We start from the raw sequence: 22,721 nt of genomic DNA, 5'->3' as shown, positions 1-22,721 counted from the left end.
TCTATGTATAGTATCATGTCATCTGCAAACAGTGACAGCTTTACTTCTTCTTTTCCCATTTGGATTCCTTTTATTTCCTTTTCTTCTCTGATTGCTGTGGCTAAAACTTCCAAAACTAGGTTGAATAAGAGTGGTGAGAGTGGGCAGCCTTGTCTTGTTCCTGATCTTAGTGGAAATGGTTTCAGTTTTTCACCATTGAGGACAATGTTGGCTGTGGGTTTGTCATATATGGCCTTTATTATGTTGAGGAAAGTTCCCTCTATGCCTACTTTCTGGAGGGTTTTTATCATAAATGGGTGTTGAATTTTGTCGAAAGCTTTCTCTGCATCTATTGAGATGATCATATGGTTTTTCTCCTTCAACTTGTTAATATGGTGTATCACATTGGTTGATTTGCGTATATTGAAGAATCCTTGCATTCCTGGAATAAACCCCACTTGATCATGGTGTATGATCCTTTGAATGTGCTGTTGGATTCTGTTTGCTAGTATTTTGTTGAGGATTTTTGCATCTATGTTCATCAGTGATATTGGCCTGTAGTTTTCTTTCTTTGTGACATCCTTGCCTGGTTTTGGTATCAAGGTGATGGTGGCCTCGTAGAATGAGTTTAGGAGTGTTCTTCCTCTGATATTGTTTGGAAGAGTTTGAGAAGGATAGGTGTTAGCTCTTCTCTAAATGTTTGATAGAATTCGCCTGTGAAGCCATCTGGTCCTGGGCTTTTGTTTGATGGAAGGTTTTTAATCACAGTTCCAATTTCAGTGCTTGTGATTGGTCTATTCATATTTTCTATTTCTTCCTGAGTCAGTCTTGGCAGGTTGTGCATTTCTAACAATTTGTCCATTTCTTCCAGGTTGTCCATTTTATTGGCATAGAGTTGCTTATAGTAATCTCTCATGATCTTTTGTATTTCTGCAGTGTCAGTTGTTACTTCTCCTTTTTCATTTCTAATTCTATTGATTTGAGTCTTCTCCCTTCTTTTCTTGATGAGTCTGGCTAATGGTTTGTCAATTTTGTTTATCTTCTCAAAGAACCAGCTTTTAGTTTTATTGATCTTTGCTATCGTTTCCTTCATTTCTTTTTCATTTATTTCTGATCTGATCTTTATGATTTCTTTCCTTCTGCTAACTTTGGGGGGTTTTTGTTCTTCTTTCTCTAATTGCTTTAGGTGCAGGGTCAGGTTGTTTACTCGAAATGTTTCCTGTTTCTTAAGGTGGGATTGTATTGCTATAAACTTCTCCCTTAGAACTGCTTTTGCTGCGTCCCATAGGTTTTGGGTCGTCGTGTCTCCACTGTCATTTGTTTCTAGGTGTTTTTTAATTTCCTCTTTGATTTCTTCAGTGATCACTTCGTTATTGAGTAGTGTATTGTTTAGCTTCCATGTGTTTGTATTTTTTACAGATCTTTTCCTGTAATTGATGTCTAGTCTCATAGCATTGTGGCCGGAAAAGATACTTGATACAATTTCAATTTTCTTAAATTTACCAAGGCTTGATTTGTGACCCAAGATATGATCCTGGAGAATGTTCCATGAGCACTTGAAAAAAAATGTGTATTCTGTTGTTTTTGGATGGAATGTCCTATAAATATCAATTAAGTCCATCTTGTTTAATGTATCATTTAAAGCTTGTGTTTCCTTATTTATTTTCATTTTGGATGATCTGTCCATTGGTGAAAGTGGGGTGTTAAAGTCCCCTACTATAATTGTGTTACTGTCGATTTCTCCTTTTATGGCTGTTAGTATTTGCCTTATGTATTGAGGTGCTCCTATGTTGGGTGCATAAATATTTACAATTGTTATATCTTCTTCTTGGATCGATCCCTTTATCGTTATGTAGTGTCCTTCTTTGTCTCTTCTAATAGTCTTTATTTTAAAGTCTATTTTGTCTGATACAAGAATTGATACTCCAGGTTTCTTTTGATTTCCAGTTGCATGGAATATCTTTTTTCATCCCCTTACTTTCAATCTGTATGTGTCTCTAGGTCTGAAGTGGGTCTCTTGTAGACAGCATATATATGGGTCTTGTTTTTGTATCCATTCAGCCACTCTGTGTCTTTTGGTGGGAGCATTTAGTCCATTTACATTTAAGGTAATTATTGATATGTATGTTCCTATTCCCATTTCCTTAATTGCTTTGGGTTCGTTATTGTAGGTATATTCCTTCTGTTTTGTTTCTTGCCTAGAGAAGTTCCTTTAGCATTTGTTGTAAAGCTGGTTTGATGGTGCTGAACTCTCCAGGCTTTTGCTTGTCTGTAAAGGTTTTAATTTCTCCATCAAATCTGAATGAGATCCTTGCTGGGTAGAGTAATCTTGGTTGCAGGTTTCTCTCCTTCATCACTTTAATTATGTCCTGCCACTCCCTTCTGGCTTGTAGAGTTTCTGCTGAGAGATCAGCTGTTAACCTGATGGGGATTCCCTTGTGTGTTATTTGTTGTTTTTCCCTTGCTGCTTTTAATATGATTTCTTTGTGTTTAATTTTTGACAGTTTGATTAATATGTGTCTTGGCATATTTCTCCTTGGATTTATTCTGTATGGGACTCTCTGTGCCTCCTGGACTTGATTAACTATTTCCTTTCCCATATTAGGGAAGTTTTCAACTATAATCTCTTCAAATATTTTCTCAGTCCCTTTCTTTTTCTCTTCTTCTTCTGGAACCCCTATAATTCGAATGTTGGTGCGTTTAATGTTGTCTCAGAGGTCTCTGAGACTGTCCTCTGTTCTTTTCATTCTTTTTTCTTTATTTTGCTCTGCCATCAGTTATCTCCACTATTTTATCTTCCACCTCACTTATCCGTTCTTCTGCTTCAGTTATTCTGCTATTCATCCCATCTAGAGTATTTTTCATTTCATTTATTATGTTTTTAATCGATGCTTGTTTCATCTTTAGTTCTTCTAGGTCCTTGTTAACTGTTTCTTGCATTTTGTCTATTCTATTTCCAAGATTATGGATCTTGGAAATAGAATCTTGGATCATCTTTACTATCATTATTCTGAATTCCTTTTCAGGTACACTGCCTATTACCTCTTCATTTGTTAGGTCTGGTAGGTTTTTATCTTGCTCCTTCACCTGCTGTGTGTTTTTCTGTCTTCTCATTTTGCTTATGTTACTGTGTTTGGGGTCTCCTTTTTGCAGGCTGCAGATTCGTAGTTCCCGTTGTTTTTGGTGTCTGTCCCCAGTGGCTAAGGTTGTTTCAGTAGGTTGTGTAGGCTTCCTGGTGGGGGGGACTAATGCCTGTGTTCTGGTGGTTGAGGCTCGATCTTGTCTTTCTGGTGGAGAGGTCCACGTCTGGTGGTGTGTTTTGGGGTGCCTATGGCCTTATTATGTTTTTAGGTAGCCTCTCTGCTAATGGGTGGGGTTGTGTTCCTGCCTTGCTAGTTGCTTGGCATAGGGTGACCAGCAATGTAGCTTGCTGGTCGTTGACTGAAGCTGGGTGCTGGTGTTGAGATGGAGATCTCTGGGAGATTTTCGCTGCTTGATATTATGTGGAGCTGGGAGGTCTCTTGTGGACCCGTGTCCTGAAGTTGGCTCTCCCACTTCAGAGGCACAGCATTGACTCCTGGCTGCAGCACCAAGAGCCTTTCATCCACCCGGCTCAGAATAACAGGGAGAAAAAGTAGAAAGAAAGAATTAGTAGAAGAAAGAAAGAGAGAGGGAAAGAAAGGAAGAAGGGAAGAAAGGAAGGAAGGACGGAAGAAAGAAAGAAAGGAGGGAGGGAGGGAGGAAGGATGGAAAGAAAGAAGGAAAGAAAGGAGGGAGGGAGGGAGGAATGAAAGCAAAAGGAAGAGTGAATGGAAGAAGGGAGGGAGGGAGGAAGGAAAGAAAGAAAGAAAGACAGGAGGGAGGGAGGGAGGAAGGAAAGAAAAAGAAAGTGGAAAGAAGAAGGGTGGGAGGGAGGGAGGAAAGAAAAAGAAAGAAGGAAAGGAGGAGCCGAGGGAGGGAGGGAGGAAGGGAAGGTAGGAAAAAAAGAAAGAGCAGGTAAAGTAAAATAGAATAAAGTATGAAATAAAGTAGCGTTATTAAAATTAAAAAAATTATTGAAAAAAAAAACGGACCGATAGAACCCTGGGACATATGGTGGAAGCAAAGCTATACAGAGAGAATCTTACACAGAAGATTACACATACACATTCACAAAAAGAGAGCAGGGGGAAAAATCAAAAATCTTGCTCTCCAAGTCCACCTCCTCAATTTGGGATAATTCATTGTAAAAAGAGGAAAAGGGCGAGGAGTCTGAAATCTTGCTCTCTAAGTTCACCTCCTTAATTTGGGATAATTCGTTGTAAAAAGAGGAAAAGGGGGGAAAGTCTTAAATCTTGTCCTCAAAGTCCACTTCCTCAATTTGGGATGATTCGCTGTCCATTCATGCACTCCACAGACGCAGGGCACATCAAATGGACCGTGGAGCTTTAATCCGCTGCCTCCGAGGCTGCACAGAGAGATTTCCCTGTCTCTGCTCTCACAGCTCCCAGGTCTCAGCCTTGGACCTGGCCCCGCCTCTGCGCGTAGGTCGCCGGAGGGCGTCCGTTCTTCACTCAGACAGGACGGGTTTAAAGGAGCCGCTGATTCGGGGGCTCTGGCTCACTCAGGCAGAGGGGAGGGAGGGGCGCGCAGTGTGGGGCGGGCCTGCGGCGGCAGAGGCCGGCGTGACGTTGCAGCAACCCGTGGCGCTCCGTGCGCTTTCCCGGGAAAGCCGTCCCCAGGTCCTGGGACCCCGGCAGTGGCGGGGTGCACAGGCCCCCCGGAAGGCGGGGCGGACAGTGACCCGCGCCCACACACAGGCCCCGCGGCGGCGGCGGCGGCGGCGGCAGCAGCCCCAGCGTCCCACGCCCGTCTCCGAGGTCCGCGCCTTACCCGCGGCTCGCGCCTGTCTCCGGCGCTTCCCCAAGCAGCCCTCTTAATGCCCTCTCCTCGCGCACCAGGAAACAAAAGGGAAAAAAGTCTCTTGCCTCTTCGGCAGCTCCAGACCCTTTCCCCGGACTCCCTCCAGGCTAGCCATGGTGCACTAACCCCTTCAGGCTCTCTTCCTGCAGCCAGCCCCAGTCCTCTCCCTGCGCTCCGACTGAAAGCCGATACCCGAGCCTCAGCTCCCAGCCCCGCCCGCCCCGGAGGCCGAGCAGACAAGCCTCTCGGGCTGGTGTGTGCCTAAGGGCACCGGTCCTCTGTGCCAGAATCTCTCCGCTTTGCCCTCCGCACCCCTGTTGCTGTGCTCTCCTCCGCTACTCCGAAGCTTTCCCCCTCTGCCACCTGCAGTCTCCGCCCGCGAAGGGGCTTGTAGTGTGTAGAAACCTTCCCTCCTTCACGGCTCCCTCCCACTGGTGCAGGTCCCGTCCCTATCCTATTGTCTCTGTTTATTCTTTTTTTTCTTTTGCCCTACCCAGGTATGTGGGGAGTTTCTTGCCTTTTGGGGGGTCTGAGGTCTTCTGTCAGCGTTCAGTAGGTGTTCTGTAGGAGTTGTTCCACGTGTAGATGAATTTCTGATGTATCTGTGGGGAGGAAGGTGATCTCCGCGTCTTACTCTTCCGCCATCTTCCTGCGGGCCCCACATATGACTTTAAAAAATTATCCTTGGGCTTCCCTGCTGGCACAGTGGTTAAGAATCCACCTGCCAATGCAGGGGACCCGGGTTCGATCCCTGGTCCGGGAAGATCCCACATGCTACTGAGCAACTAAGCCCGTGCACCACAACTACTGAGCCTGCATGCCACAACTACTGAGCCCATGTGCCACAACTGTAGCCTGCGCGCCTAGAGCCCGTGCTCCGCAACAAGAGAAACCACTGCAATGAGAAGTCCGAGCATGGCAACGGAGAGTAGCCCCCGCTCCTTGTAACCAGAGAAAGCCCGTGCGCAGCAACGAAGACCCAAGGCAGCCAAAAATAAATAAATAAATAAATAAATTAATTAAAATAAATTTTTTTTAAAACCCTTACTTTAAAAAAATAAATAAAATAAAATCTATGGTTGAAAAATGTAACGTGGTCCCTTTCTTATAGCTCATAGTTCTCCCCCACCACAGCTTCCTATGTTCTGACCATATTCTCAATTCAGTTTCTCTAGAGCTTCATGCACACCTTCACCCCAGGGATTCTGGGTGGGCTGTTCCAGCCTGGAATGCTGTCCTACAATTGCTATTTAAATAACTGGCTCCTTCCAATCCTGTTAATCTCAGCAGGCCTTTCTTGACTTTATCTAAATAGGAGCCCTTTCTCCCTTCTCCAGTATTTTCCATTCAAACAAATATGGTTCATTTCCTTCCTAGGGCTTTGGATTTTATACCTTGTATATTAAACCTTATTACTTATTGTCTGTCTTTCCCATCAAGTCACAAATTCCATGAGAACAGGGTCCTTTTCTGTTCTGCTAGCATTTGAGGGCTCACTATGGACTCAATGCTAACGAGTATATTATGGTATCTAGACATATGACAGGTAATTAATGTATATTTGTTGAATCAATGAACCACAAAGCTTATATGACCTTGGACAAATCGCTTAAACCTTTTGGGCTTCAGGTCACTACAATGATAAATTACTTTCTAAATCTAAAATCCTATAAATATATTTTAGTACCTTCATCTGGAAAACAGAACAGTACTAGTTACAGAGAAATTTTTTAAATATATGTTTTCTAACTAGAATCAGCATCTTTTAGTATTTAGAAGTAGCTATGAACACAGTTATAAACATACTGCAAGCCCTCTTTCTATTTAAACAGACAATATGGAATTCTGAAAATCATTTCTTCTACTGTTACACCCATCCCATCATCTGATGTATAAAGGCTATATTTATTTATTTTATTTGTTTATTTATTTTAACATCTTTATTGGAGTATAATTGTTTTACAATGGTGTGTTAGTTTCTGCTTTAAAACAAAGTGAATCAGCTATACATATACATATATCCCCATATCTCCTCCCACTTGCGTCTCCCTCCCACCCTCCCTATCCCACCCCTCTAGGTGGTCATAAAGCACCGAGCTGATCTCCCTGTGCTATGCGGCTGCTTCCTGCTAGCTATCTATTTTACATTTGTTAGCATATATAAGTCCATGCCACTCTCTCACTTCATCCCAGCTTACCCTTCCCCCTCCCTATGTCCTCAAGTCCATTCTCTACGTCTGCGTCTTTATTCCTGTCCTGCTCCTAGGTTCTTCAGAACCATTTTTTTCTTAAATTCCATATATATGTGTCAGCATACAGTATTTGTCTTTCTCTTTCTGACTTACTTCACTCTGTATGACAGTCTCTAGGTCCATCCACCTCACTACAAATAACTCAATTTCATTTCTTTTTATGGCTGAGTAATATTCCACTGTATATATGTGCCACATCTTCTTTATCCATTCATCTGTTGATGGACACTTAGGTTGCTTCCATGTCCTGGCTATTGTAAATAGAGCTGCAATGAATATTGTGGTACACGACTCTTTTTGAATTACTGTTTTCTCAGGGTATATGCCCAGTAGTGGGATTGCTGGGTCGTATGGTAGTTCTATTTTTAGTTTAAAAGCTGTATTTAAAAGCAAAAGTCAAGCTGATATTCTAGCATGCAGATCAATTCAGGTCCATATTGCCTCACTTCCAGAGTATGAAGCAAAATAAAGAAGATATCACAGAAAATGATTATCTTTTTGGTGACCATGGTAATGGCAACCTTTATTAGCAAGCCCTGAATAAAACATAATGAAAAAAATAATAAAGTGCTGGAACATGATCTGAAAGAGGTCAATAACCACTTGCCAGGAAGCAAACCCACAGTACTTGCACAAGTACAGTAAGTTCTCCACTAACAACACTGGTAGAAATTGTGTCTTAGTTGATAGTCAGCACATATATTTTTTTAGGAATTGTCAACTTAGAGAGAAACAGGATATAACAGGCAGTATGGCCTAATGGTTAAAGAGGACAGGCTCTTGCTCTAGACTGCCTGAGTTCAAATTCCACCTCCATGACCTACAAGTTGTGTTTCCTTGGGAAAGTTACTTACCTAACCTGTGGCCTCAAATCCCTCATTTATAAAATGGGGATAATATAAGTACCTATGTCAAAGTTTTTTTTTTTTAAAGATTAAATAAATTAACACATCAGTGAGCAAAATTATAACTGCTCTCAAGGGTTTCTAATGGACCAAAATTATTGTATAAACAAACCTATACAATTATCAGGGCAACATATGACAGTAAAAAAAATGGCTATGTTACTGAAAATTTTCAAACTAGGCCAACAACTATCTAGATATTTCAAGGTATAAGTCAGAAACAAAGCACTTAACATGTGCTATTACTGTATTGTAAATACCAAATTCCCTAAGGAAAAAACTAGAGCTGCACTGTCCAGTTAGTTTTAATTAATTAAAAGAAAAACAAAATTTAAAAATCAATTCCTGGTAATTCCCTGGTGGGCCAGTGGTTAAGACTGCGTTTCCACTGCAGGGGGCCTGGGTTCAATCCCTGGTTGGGGAACTAAGATCCCATAAGCTGTGTGGCACAGCCAAAAAAACTGAAAAAAAAAAAACCAACTAACATTGTATTAAAAAAAAAAATCAATTCCTTAGTTGCACTAGCCACATTTCAAGCACTTAGTAGCTACATGTGGCTAGTGTCTCCCATATTGGACAGCACAGATGTAGAATACAGACGTTATCAAAGAAATTCTATGATCAGCACTGATCTAGATGTAGCTAGATAATACAATTATGCTGAGTAAACTCAGTAATTCAAGAGCTGTAAAATTTAGGTAACAAAAAAATTAAAAGTCACAACTTTTTTTTTTTTTTTTTTTTTTTTTTGCAGTACGCGGGCCTCTCATTGCTGTGGCCTCTCCCGTTGCGGAGCACAGGCTCCGGACGCACAGGCTCAGCAGCCATGGCTCACGGGCCCAGCCGCTCCGCGGCATGTGGGATCTTCCCGGACCGGGGCACGAACCCGTGTCCCCTGCATCGGCAGGCAGACTCTCAACCACTGCGCCACCAGGGAAGCCCAAAAGTCACAACTATGAAAAAGGAAACACTTTCAAAAGTAAAATTCAAAGGCAATAATTAAGATGTGACTATTCTCCTAGGTAAAACTGCTTAATATATAGAAGCTACCCACCAAAAATTACCAAAAATTCTAACATGTCTAACTATGGGAACTTCATTCTTTACCCTTTAAAAAGTTAAATTCTATAATTTTACCTCTGTTTTAAGATCAGTGTTCCAATGGAGGAGGTGGCACAGGAATGCGGCAGAGTTCAAGTGTGGAATTCATTTGTTGAGACTTAAATGTTTTCCAACTCTATAAAAAATGAAAACGAAAAACTGTGAAATAGTGAGAGAGAATATCCTCAAGAATGTAATATAAAGGAGAAAGAACAATTCTGAAAAGGCATGTATAATATAGTTTATCTAATTTTTAAAATAATTGGGATTATTTTTAAGTTTTCTATAATAACTAGGATATACTTATGTACCATTATCAAACCTATTTTAGAAGACATTAGATTTGGAAAAAAGAAGTCTGAGTTTTAGTTTCAAATTTACCATTAAATATCTGTAAAGACTTCGAGTAAGTTAAATATTCTGGAGCCTCACCTGAAAAATCTACAAAAATAAGTACTTTCCAGCCAAAACTTCTATGAATCCAACTTTTGAAACATATTACAGTGATCTCACACACACATACACACACACACATGCAACGATCATTAAAATTTTAATATGTACTATAAAACCAAGCTTAAATAAGTATCAATGGCTACATTATAATTTCGGATAAGTTTCACAGACTGAAAATTTTATCATTTTGAGAAAGAACATAGAAAATGTTGTTACTTGAACTTTTGGCACAAAAAATATTAAAAATTATTTTCAAATTGATAAAAGTATACTTTTCTCATAAAGTAGTAACTAATATCATGTAGTTGCTGACCACATTATACTCTACTTCTTTGATTCAAAACTTATCACAGGGCTTCCCTGGTGGCGCAGTGGTTGAGAGTCCGCCTGCCGATGCGGGGCACATGGGTTCGTGCCCCGGTCTGGGAGTATCCCACATGCCGCGGAGTGGCTGGGCCTGTGAGCCAAAGCCGCTGAGCCTGCGCGTCCGGAGCCTGTGCTCCGCAACGGGAGAGGCCACAACAGTGAGAGGCCCACATACCACAAAAAAAAAACACAAAAAACTTATCACAACTTTAAAAGCTATAACACAAAAAGAAAATTAGCATTTAAAAATATGTCCATTGACAAAACATTTTTTTTTTTTTCTTTTTGCGGTATGTGGCCCTCTCACTGTTGTGGCCTCTCCCGTTGCGGAGCACAGGCTCCGGATGCGCAGGCCCAGTGGCCATGGCTCACGGGCCCAGCCGCTCCGCGGCATATGGGATCCTCCCAGACCGGGGCACGAACCCGTATCCCCTGCATCGGCAGGTGGACTCTTAACCACTGCGCCACCAGGGAGGCCCGACAAAACATTTTTTAATACAAAGAATACTGCAATAATATTCTCTTGAAGTTAAACGACATTATCATTGTAAAGTCTCCCATGTTTTCCAAACTGAAAATGTGTCAGGAGCTCCTACTCCAACCATCTCGTATATACTGGGCTATCACATGGGATTTTTATTTCATGAGAAGTTCTGCAGTGGGGAAAAAACTTGAAAAGGACTAGCAAGTTTTCTCTGTTAGTCTCTGGAAAGATACACAGGAAACTGGTAACACTCTGGGAAGGGGCAGCTGGTGCCAAGGAGACTGTCTTTTTGTACCTTGGGAATTTGGAACCACCAAGACAATCACCAGATTTTGAAGTAGTGCAGGCAGGCAGACTTGAGAGCTATGCTGGGAAGACTGTCTCTGACAGTCTTTCATGGCTAAGGATACAGATACTAGGCTCTCAATTGAGGAAAAAGCCAAAACAAAACAAGAAAACCCAACAGGGTAAATGACAGGAAAACTGAGCCATTCATGTTCTTTAACCACAACCAAAGTAACCTAGAGATCATTAACAACAATTAATAAATAAAAACCTAAAAAACCCCCAACTACCTGGAAATTTTAAATTATACTTCTAAATAATCTATGGGTCAAAGAGGATATTAAAACCAAAATTAGGGACTTCCCTGGCAGTCCAGTGGTTAAGACTTCACACTCCCAATGCAGGGGGCACAGATCTGATCCCTGGTCAGGAAACTAAGATCCCACATGCTGCACAGCACAGCCAAAAAAACCCAAAAAACAACCAAAATTAGTAAAAATGCCTAACTCAGTGCTAAGAAAGATATATTAAAGCTTGTGGGATGTAGCTGTAGCCTTATTTCATACGTAGAAAGTTCTTACTTTGCATGTATTAAGCAAAGACATAGTTCCTATATGCATTTAGGAGTTTCAGTTAACCTGGTACCTTGCAAAGCTAAGATTGCCTATATTAGCAGAGAGGCTGAAAAAAAAAATCAGTGGTTTTATCTATTGACAGATATCTATCTCTAGAGGTCAGAGAGGATAGCAAATGAGTGAAACAGAAAACAAGCACACAATAAAGGGAAAAAATCAACAAAGTCAAAAGTTGGTTCTTTGGAACGTCCCTGGTGGTCCAATGGTTAAGAATCCGCCTTCCAATGTAGTAGATGTGGGTTTGATCCCTGGTCAAGGAACTAAGATCCCACAGGCCACAGGGCAACTAAGCCTGTGCACTCTAGAGCCTAAGCGCTGCAACCAGAGAGAAGCCTGCGTGCACCGCAACAGAAGATTCTGCATGCCGCAACAAAGACCCCGCATGCCGCAACTAAGACCTGACGTAGCCAAATAAATTATAAAATATTTTTAAAAGTTGGTTTTTTGAAAAGATTAATAAAATTGACAAACCCCTAGTAATACTTATTAGAGAAAACACAAATTACTATGAAATTTTTAGACATCAAAAAGACAAGAAGTTGGGCTTCCCTGGTGGCGCAGAGGTTGAGAGTCCGCCTGCCGACGCAGGGGACACGGGTTCATGCCCCGGTCTGGGAAGATCCCACATGCGGCGGAGCAGCTGGGCCCGTGAGCCATGGCTGCTGAGCCTGCGCGTCCGGAGCCTGTGCTCCGCAACGGGAGAGGCCACAACAGTGAGAGGCCCGTGTACCACCAAAAAAAAAAAAAGACAAGTTATGATAAACTTTATGCCAATAAATGTTACACTTAGCATGAAATGAACACATTTCTTGAAAAATACAAATAACCAACACTGAAAGATATAGAATATCCATACAGCATCATGGATATTAAAGAAATGTAATCTATCATTAAAAATCTTTCCACAAAGAAAATCTCAAGTGCAGATGGTTTCACCAGTGGATTTTTCCAAACAGTTAAGGAGGAAACAACACCAAGGTTGTACAAGTGTCACAGTCAACGATAAAATATTGAAAACTTACTTTCTGAGGTTGAAAACAAGAAAGAGGGACTCCACTAGAGGTCCAGTGGTTAAGACTCCACACTTCCACTGCAGGGGGCGTGGGTTTGATGCCTGGTCAGGGAACTAATATCCCGCATGTCGCGGAGTGATACCAAAAAAAAAAAAAAGAAAGAGATAACCATTATCACCACTTCTATTCAACACTGTGCTGGAGGGCCTAGCTACTACAGCAAGTCAAGAAAAAGATATAAGAATAACCAGAAAAGAAAAAAGGTCATTATTTAGAGATGATATTATTATTAATAGACAATATGAATAGGTACCAAGAAAATTCAGAAGATTCTACAGAATAATTATTAGAATTAATAAGTGAATTTATCCAGGTTTCTGGATAAAAGGCTAATATATAACAATCAATTATATTTCTGTAAACTAGTGTTTTTTAAAAACACAACTTTGGGCTTCCCTGGTGGCACAGTGGTTAACAATTCGCCTGCCAATGCAGGGGACACGGGTTCCAGCCCTGGTCTGGGAAGATCTCATATGCCGTGGCACAACTGAGCCCATGCACCACAACTACTGAGTCTGTGCTCTAGAGCCCACGAGCCACAACTACTGAGCCCACACGCCACAACTACTGAAGCCCACGCGCCTAGAGCCCGTGCTCTGCAACAAGAGAAGCCACCACAATGAGAGGCCCACGCACCACAACGAAGAGTGGCCGCCGCTCACCGCAACCAGAGGAAAGACCGCACATAGCAGCGAAGACCCAACACAGCCAAAAACAATAAGTAAATAAAATAATCAAATAAATAAATTAAAAAAAATAAAAACACAACTTCTAACAGCATTTTTTTAAAAAAAGAAAGAAATCTAACAAAAGATGTGCAAGACCACTACACTGAAAACAAGAAAACACTGAGAGAATTTAAGGGTCTAAATAAATTGAAGGACATACCATGTTCACAGGTTGGAGACTCATAGTAAAAATGTCAGTTCTCTCCCAATTGATTTCTAGTTTCAAAGCTATCATAATCAAAATCCCACTCTTCTCCTTTTAAAGAGAAATTGACAAGCTGATTCTGAAATCCCTAGGGAACTACAAGGAGCCAAGAATAGTCAAAGCAACCTTGAAAAACAACAAAAATTGGAGGACTATACTGTAAAATATTAAGACCTGTTATAAAGCCATAGTAATTAACTGTACAAGTATAGTAAGTAAAACTTACCAATGAAAAAATAGAGCCTAGAAAGTCACACACAAATAAGACTACTTTATTTATGACAAAGGCAAATTGCAGTGCAGTTGGGAAAAGACATTCTTTTAAATAAAAGACGCCGGGTCAACTGGATATCCCTATAGAAAATAATGAGTGTATCATGATCTCTAACTTTACACAACTCAACGAAAGTAAATTCCAAATAGAATGCAGCTCTAAATGTGAAAGTAAACAAACAAAAAACCATAGCAAAACATCTTTGTGTCCTTGAAGCAGGCAAATATTTTTTAAGCAAACACAAAAAGTACTAACCATAACCATAACAACAACAACGATAAATTGGACTGTATCAAACCTGTCATCAAAAGAAACTGAGAGTGAAAAGGCAAGCCAAAGACCAGAAGAAATCAACAATACCTACGCCCGATACCTAGAGAGAGATGTGACTGCTTGGTGGGGGGGGGTAGGGCAGGAAAACTGTAAGATCTATAACTTCTCCAGGACAGGGAGGACATCTCAGATGTATCTGTATTCCCAGTTCTTGGGACAGGGCTTAGCACAGTTAGCACTTAGTTCATGACTATTGAGTGAAGGGCCTAACAGCAACAAGCAGTAAGTCAGCTGCAGACTCAGCAGAGGAGACAGGCGGCAAGTATGGTAAAGACTACTAGCTCCCACCCGATAGAGATCCACACCTCCACCCCCAATGATCTAGTCTATACAATCAGCTAAAGCCATTTCTGACCCTCACTTATAGCTAAGTATGGCCAAATGACTAAGTTCTGGTCAATGAGATCAGAGGAAATACTGTGTAGGGAATTCTAGAAAGGCTTCTTTCCTTTTTTTTTTTTTTGTCATCCACATGTGGCTTGCAGGATCTTAATTCCCCAACCAGGGATTGAACTTGGGCCCACGGCAGTGAAAGCATGGAGTCCTAACCACTGGACTTCCAGGGAAGTCCCTAGAAAGTTTTCTTAAAAGATGGAAGGTATACCCCTTTTGTCCTCTGCCTTTCTTCCTCCTTCCTTCTGCCTAGATCATGGATGTGATAGTTGGATATCCAGCAACCATTCTGTGATCTTCAGAATAGAAACCACATGCTAAGGATGGCAAAGGAAAGAGAGAAGGAGACTGGGTCCTTGACAAGACTATGGAGTTGCCGTACCAGTCTTAGACTACTTCTGAATTTGTTTTTACAAGACAAAGAAATGAACTACTATCTTATTTAAGCAACGGTTATTTCTTATCTCTGTTTCTAGCAGCCAAACACAATTCCCACCTGGTAAGGTAAGAAAGAGACTGCAGGAACAAATTTATGGTCTAAGATGACAACAAGCCATCTCAGTTATGCTTCAATTTAATGCTAAGAATAAAGTGTTTAGGATATTACACTGAAATTGGGGTGGTGGGGAGTGTAGGAAGCAAGACTGACCAAAGAATGAATCTACTCTGTGAAGGTGCACCACCATTACAGTTCAGACAGAGGGGTGTTTATAATAGTTCAGTACACTGACAAGATTTCATAATGCAGTACTATAATTTCTTGCCAACACTTGGGAGTTATGTTCTAGAAAAGTAATGTGGCTTACTGTGACTGGCCAAAACCAAATTATATGAAAATGAGAGGTTAGGAAAAATAAACAGTTTAATGGAGATGTTAAATCAGCTGTTTAAAACCTGTTCAAATAAAAACCCAGTGAACTTTCTACAGATTAACCTCCTTCAAGGTTTCAGGAAACACTACTGTAGCACAACAGTTAGATAAGGCTGAATCTCCCACATATTATGCACATTATTCTACTTCATGAAGATTTTGAATCTGTCCTTCTTGGCTTGCTATTTAATGTCTTTGGTACTTGTGTTTTTACTTTTATTTGATAGATCCCAGCAAAAAATTTTAAATTCTTATAGTGACTGTGTCATTTTTTGGACTGTTGTTCATTCTTACATTAAGAAAACAGAAAATAATCTGATCTCTCTGTGGACTATTGTTATAGACTGAATTTTTGGGTCTCCCCAAAATATACTGAAATGCTAACTCCCAGTGTGATGGTATTAGGAGGTGGGGCCTTTGGGAGGTTATTAGGTCATGAGGGTAGTGCTCTCATGAATGGGATTAGTGTCCTTATAAAAGAGATCCCCAGAGAGCACTCTCACATGTTATAACACAATGAGAATGTAGCCATCTTGGAAATAGGAAGTGGGTCCCTAGTTGACACAAAATTTTCTGGCACCTTGATCTTGGACTTCCCAAGTTCAAGAACTGTGAGAAATAGAGGTCTGTTGTTTAAACCACCCAGTCTATGGTACTTTATTATAGCAGCCTGAATTGTCTGCAACAAAGGTCCTTTTCCATTTCTCCACTCCCTTGAATTTGGACTAGCTTGGTGAGTTGCTTTGATCATCAGAATATGGTGGAAGGGCTGTTATATAGTTTCAAAGCCTAATCCTCAAAGAGGCCTTGCAGCCTTACAGCTTCCACCTTCACCTTTTTTAGAATGCTACCCTGAGAATGCCATGTAAGGATGCCAGACTAGCCTACCAGAGGATGAGAAACCACACTGAGAAGAACTAAAGCACCTTAATGGACAGCCAGCACCATGTGCAAACATGTGGGTGCAGACATCTTGGACCTTTTAACTCAGTCAACCCTCCAGGTGGATTCAGCTACATGAGACAGCCAAGTGAAACCAATAAAGGAACAATTTAGCCAACCTACAGAATCATGAAAAATTACAATAAATCTTTTTGTCCTGAGTCATTTAATTTTGCGGTAGTGTTTCAGGCAGCAATATCAAATAAACTTTAAGATAACACTTAAAATAACAGCTTCTTGAAGGTGAGAACACTCGCTTGAGATTTTTCTGTTTTTATCTTTAATTCATATGTTATAGCACCCTGGAAGCCATGCCGACTCCAATGCTTCTTTCCACTACGATTGAAAAAAAGAAATTAATGTATGAAAATACATTGGGGAGCCATTAAAAATTTTTGTATGAAGTGAGTAATATGTAATAGGCACTTTAGAAAGAGAACTCTGGTTACACTGTAGAGTGGACCACAGTGAGGAAAGACCTATGAGGGCAGAGTGACCAATATGAATACTGCTGGAATAGTCCTAGTGAGAGGCTTAGTAAGAGGTTAGAAGGCTAGACTATCATTACTACTGCTGCTGCTGCTACTATTATTTGCATTATATATTTATTTTATTTGTTTTAATAGAATGTCACCTTGGTGACATTTTTTTAATTTTTATTTTTATTGAAATATAGTTGATTTACAAAGTTGTGTTAGTTTCAGGTATACAGCAGTTATTCAGTTTATATATGTGTGTGTATATATACATATATATATATTCTTTTTCAGATTTTTTCCATTATATGTTATTACAAGATATTGAGTATAGTTCCCTATGCTATACAGTAGGTTCTTGTTGGTTATCTATTTTATATATAGTAGAGGTATTATGTATTTATGATGAACCAAGCAAGTACTATAACTAGAACCTCATATGTGTTTGCTCATTTAATCCTTAATACAACCCTTTAAAAAAATTTTTATTTCGAAATAATTACAGACTCATAAGAAGTTCCCAAACTACGTGCCTGGAGGTCCCATGTATCCTTTGCCCAGTTTCCCCCAATCGTAACATCTTGCATAACTATAGTAAAATATCAAGATCAGGAAACTGACATTGGTATAGTCCACAGAGGGTTACTCAGATATCACCAGTTTTACAAGCACTCATTTGTCTGTGTATGTGTGTGTAGTTCTATACAATTTTATAACAGATGTAGATATGTGTAACTACCATCACAATCAAGATACAGAACTGTTCTATCACCAAGAGGCTCCCTTGTAGCCACCCACTCCCTTCTCCCTGATCCTTAACTCCTGGCAAACACTACTCTGCTCTTCATCTCTATAATTTTGATATTTCAAGAGCACTATATAGAGGAAATCATACAGTATGTAACCTTTTGAGTGGCTTTTTTTACTTCAGATCCATCCTAGTTGTTGCATGTATCAATAACTCATTCTTTTTATTGCTGCACAGTATAAACGTGCCAGTTTGTTTAACCATTCACCTGTTGAAGAACATTTGGGTTGTTTCCAGTTTTTGACTATTAGGAATAAAACTGCTATGAACATTCAGGTACAGGTTTTTGTGTGAATGTAAGTTTCAATTTCTCTGGAATAAATGCTCAATAGTGCAACTGCTGGACTGTACAACTGTTTTTAAAGAAACTGAAGCTATAAATGGTGGAGCTGGGATTCTAATCTAGATAATCTGCCTCTAGGTCCTAACTCTTCACACTATTTCCAGTGGTTGTAGAAATTGAGAGAAGTAAATAAAAAGGCAGAGTCAACAGAATACAGCATTGCTCAGATGAGGGGTATATGAATAAAGTGTCAAAGATAACACCAGGTTCCAGCTTCAGCACATTAGATAGATGACAAAATATGAATTCACTTTTTTTTTTTTTTTTTTTGCGGTACGCGGGCCTCTCACTGTTGTGGCCTCTCCCGTTGCGGAGCACAGGCTCCGGACGCGCAGGCTCAGCGGCCCTGGCTCACGGGCCCAGCCGCTCCGCGCCATGTGGGATCCTCCCAGACTGGGGCACGAACCCGTATCCCCTGCACCAGCAGGTGGACTCTCAACCACTGCGCCACCAGGGAAGCCCACGAATTCCCTTTTATATATACTGTATTTGAGGTATCTGTAGGTCATCCTCAACTAGCAGGCAATTAGGTTTATAGAATAGGAACAAGAGATTAAGAAAAGGCTCTGGATTAGAGATTGATTTGAGTAAATAACAGCAGCAGTGAGAGGCCCGCGTACCGCAAAAAAAAAAAAAAAGGGTAATTTAAGGAGGTAAACTGACAAATCTTAGTAGCTAAATAAGAAGCAAGCAATATCAAGAGTCAAGGGATAGGGACATCCCTGGTGGCACAGTGGTTAAGAATCTGCCTGCCAATGAAGGGGACACGGATTCAAGCCCTGGTCCGGGAAGATCCCACGTGCCACGGAGCAACTAAGCCCGTGCGCCACAACTACTGAGCCTGCAAGCCACAAGTACTGAGCCTGTGTGCCACAACTACTGAAGCCGGTGCACCTAGAGCCCGTGCTCCACAACGAGAAGCCACTGCAACGAGAAGCCCGCGCACCGCAACGAAGAGTAGCCCCACTCGCCACAACTAGAGAAAACCCATGCAAATAAATAAATAAAATTGAAGAAAAAAAAAGTCAACGGATAACGTCAATTACACCTCAATGAAAAAAAGCCAAGGATTCATAATGACAAAAGTGATAGATAAGTTTGATTCTAACCTTTTTTGAAGTTCAGTTTTTGGAACAGAACAAAGTAACTATTATGTAATCCATGCTTTGCCATTTAACAATTTAAGTGCCACTTACCATATTTTATGACCACATTTTTGGCAGTTGTATTTCAAACTTAGAAAGAACTATAATCCCATAAGTAATCAAAGTCACACCCTTAATATATTACATAATTGAGTTTTTTACTCCTTTCTCCAAAATTAAAGTCTATTCATTTACTTTTTCTCATAATTGTCTCCATGGCAGACAAATACCCAAACAGAAAGTCTAGGATTCATAAGAATATACCATGAATTTCTAAACAGGACCTGTGTCAAAGTCAACACATTCACAATTTCAATTTTAATATATATTATTTGTTTACAAAAAGATAAATGTATACCTTCATCATATCATAGCAATATTGCAAAAAAAACCTTTTATCAAGAAAACTTCCGATTCTAGTTTAATTTAGTACTAGATAGCTTTCAGAGACATTGAGAGAACAGGTACAAGTAAATATCTGTGCAAAGCACAGGTCTGAATTATGAAAGAAATTAGCTTGGTTTATGTAAAGCAGCTAAGTGCCAAGTAAAAAGTAATCCCAACCAAAACATTCAGCACAATTTTTATTTCTGGCAACTTTAGCTCCTGATTAGAAAATCCATCATCCCAGCTATGACATTAAATGGTGAAAATTTATTGAGCTATAATATATTGATAGATTTAGAAGCCCTTTTTCTCAAGCTAAAACTACTGTTCTGGTTCACACCACAGTGTGAGAGCCTTGAATTAGATCAATGATTCTCAAGTAGAAGCCCGTCATAAACCATATCATCCAGAGAATTTTTTTTTCCTTCAAAATGTATCTGCCTCCCTTCATATTCCCCCTACCACTAAGATTCTGCAGGGAAGTGGAGATGATATAACGGATATGCATGTGTGCCTTTTTTTTTTAACTCCTAGATTATTCTGATACACATGTAACTCTCTTGGAGTCACTCACTTTTATGGAGAATACCTGAATTAGGTCCAACTCTATTTTTTAACATTGTATCAACAGCAGGCAAAACGAGCAGAGCTACACAGTGATAAGAGCACAGCAGAAAGCTCTGCAGGTAAGGGGCTGTACTAACAGCAGCCCTAATCTTTCTGTGCCAGCTCCCTCCAGAATCCATTATATATTTTAGACAATGACAAATGTTCAGTTCATCATCCTGAGAAAAGCACACTGTCTACCAGTCAGATAAAAATGTAAAAAGAAGCTATTTGGGACATCAAAAAAACTAAGCCACAGAAAAAGAAAGACAAAAATTCCTCTATTCTTTAAAAGAACATAACAAAGCATTAAAAGAACAATAACAAAGTATTATTTTGTGCAGCTGTTAATTTGTTTGGAGACTTTCTGCCCATGTTTTATCATTTTAGTTTTTCATTATGTAGCATTGATTTTTCTATTACAAAATTCAGTCAAGCTGAAAATCTTAACCATTCTAGAACCTAATAAACTACAATAAGATGACAAAACTGTATTAAAAAAACAATCAAATAATCCTAAATCCATATCGCATGTCAAGATAGCTTAAGAGTTGGATTAAAAAACAAGCTTTCAAAGCCCATTTTAGGGCAGACAATTATACTTCTTTACAGTCATTGTTTCAAATTCCTTATAAACAATACTGAAGTGTATCAGAAAAGAGAATTTCTAATGATGTATAAATAATCAGCCAATTATTATTATATTCTAGTTTGGACTAGCATTCCTTAAATCACTTGGTAATTTCCTACTCAATGTTCAACTTTATTGCATTCTACAAGGACACCTACTGGCCATTCAAAATCAGCCATTAGTTCTCTAAGACAACTCTAGTAGGCTGGTTACATAATAAGAAGAAACACATACATACACACACAGAGACACATATACCCTGCATGAAAGCAGAGATTTGTTCACAGGTACTCACACTACAGAACTGCACCTAAAACAGAAGCAGAACTGTTCTTTGGACTGAGAGTATTATTCTTGCCAAAAGATAAAACGACCAAGAATGAAACACCAAGTATCAACATTTTTATCTGAAACACTGATAAATATCTCAGTATGCTAAATATTTCAAAACAAACTCTAATGATCCAGCTCTCTTTACCAAATGACATGTGGAAAAAAAACTTTTTTCAATTTAGTTTCTGGGATACACTAATATAAATTATCAATAATAGAAAACAAAATCACATTTTAGAAAGTTTTTCTGACATGCAGTATTAAAATAAGCTCAGGAAAATGATACACTTGCTAATAAATACTACATGAGTCTTTATCTTCTAAGCTAAAGGCAACATTTCCATCAGCTCACATTTTAGAAATTTATAACACTTCCTTTAAAACTGCTTTCCAGTGAGCTATAAAATCAAGTTTTTAACGTAGTCTGTCATTCCATAATACACACTGAATGGAATTCCTATTTTAATTCTGTATTTCGTTGCGCAAATAATGAATTATAAAAACTTAGAAAAAACAGGATAATCTACAATTAATTATTTTACCTCTACCGGAGAGGTTCAAAGAACATACTTTTTAAACCTAAGAAATAAATAATTCAAACTGGTTTCTCAGACTCATAGAGCAAATTGCTTAAAAAGACGATTCTCCCCCCACCAAAATCAGACCACCACCTAATTTTCACAGTCTCTAACACCCACAATATTTAGGGGGTAAAAAAAATCTACCAACTAATCTTCTAGTCATTTTCCAACTTGCACTTACCTCCTACTATAGATTTTTGAGGGTCTCCACTTTCCTGAAGATTAAAAGAAAAAAAAAAAGATTTGTAGTCAGCCTTGACCCTCAAAACAAATAAATTCACGAACTACAGAACGTGAACCTGGCCACGCTCATCTCAGACTAACACATCTCTCAACCCAAGTCCATATTTGGGATAAGCTCTTCGTGACTACTCTATCCTTCATGCTTCTTCGTCCACAGAGCCTGCCGGGGTACAAAACAGTCAAACAAACGAAAAAACTATCCTCACACATCAAGAGATTGCAAGACCTCCTCTTCCAGGAGGGGCAACCTGGTTGTTTGGGTAAATAACGGCCAAGGATTACATAATATACAGCTACGAAGACTTTCAAGGATCTGGCCGCCAATAAATATCTTTCTTCTCCGCTTCCTCCGTTCCCACCCTGAGAAACGGCCCTAAGAAGAAGCAAGCCCTAGGATTTCTCTCAGGTGCCTGCAATGCCGCGCGTCCTCTTCTCTCTCGGAGCTCCGTGCAAAGAATTCTTCCAGCCCTCACGACGCCGTCTTGCTCCGGCCTCTCTCCCGTCTCCGCCGGCGCCACCGCAGTCCCCCACGCCTGAGGCCCCTACGTCGCCCCGCAGGGCTCAGCCTCCATCCGCCTCGGCTGCCTTCTCCTCACGACCCTCCCAAGCTGCTAGCTGGTCTCCTAGAGGTTCCGAAACCACCAACACCCAACTCCCCGGCTACCGCCTTCCCAGACCACCCTCGGCAGATCCCCTCTATAGTTCCTGTAGCCGGAGAAGAAGAAAATCCCCCTTATCTGGCACTCCGCGTCCCCCAGAGATAGCGCCGCCGCCTACCTGTCACCCCTCTGCCTCCGGCTTCTTACCGCCACCGCCTCCCGCAGCAGCCTGCCAACTGCAGCGCAACAATCGGCCCTCCCATTGGGTGATTCCACGCTCCAACAACAGCACCGCTGATTGGCAGCAGTATGCCCGCGGCCCTCCCCCTGTGCAAAGTCTAAAGATTCCGGTCTCCTAGGAAGGATCACGTAGCTTCTTCCCCTC

The 22,721-nt window shown here is 40.4% G+C and overlaps 1 protein-coding gene across 3 annotated transcripts in view; it reads right to left on the bottom strand.

Annotated features, from left to right (window-relative positions):
* Positions 1 to 22,589, bottom strand: part of HYCC2 (hyccin PI4KA lipid kinase complex subunit 2) — a 72,793-nt gene extending 50,204 nt beyond the window's left edge. For 2 of the 3 annotated variants that reach the window (XM_060106712.1, XM_060106714.1), the window contains exons 1-3: positions 22,515 to 22,589; positions 21,676 to 21,709; positions 9,176 to 9,275 (exon numbers count right to left, since the gene is read on the bottom strand). The gene's annotated coding sequence lies outside the window, so the exon portion shown is untranslated. Of the gene's footprint in view, positions 1 to 9,175; positions 9,276 to 12,387; positions 12,492 to 21,675; positions 21,710 to 22,514 lie in introns of all 3 variants that reach the window. The other variant, XM_060106713.1, reaches the window with a different exon arrangement.
* Between the last annotated feature and the right edge of the window lie 132 nt (positions 22,590 to 22,721).

Source organism: Mesoplodon densirostris, chromosome 8 (assembly GCF_025265405.1).
Source record: "Mesoplodon densirostris isolate mMesDen1 chromosome 8, mMesDen1 primary haplotype, whole genome shotgun sequence".
Taxonomy (NCBI): domain Eukaryota; kingdom Metazoa; phylum Chordata; class Mammalia; order Artiodactyla; family Ziphiidae; genus Mesoplodon; species Mesoplodon densirostris.
Note: the sequence above shows the minus strand (reverse complement) of the source record. Positions and strands in the feature narration are given on the sequence as shown.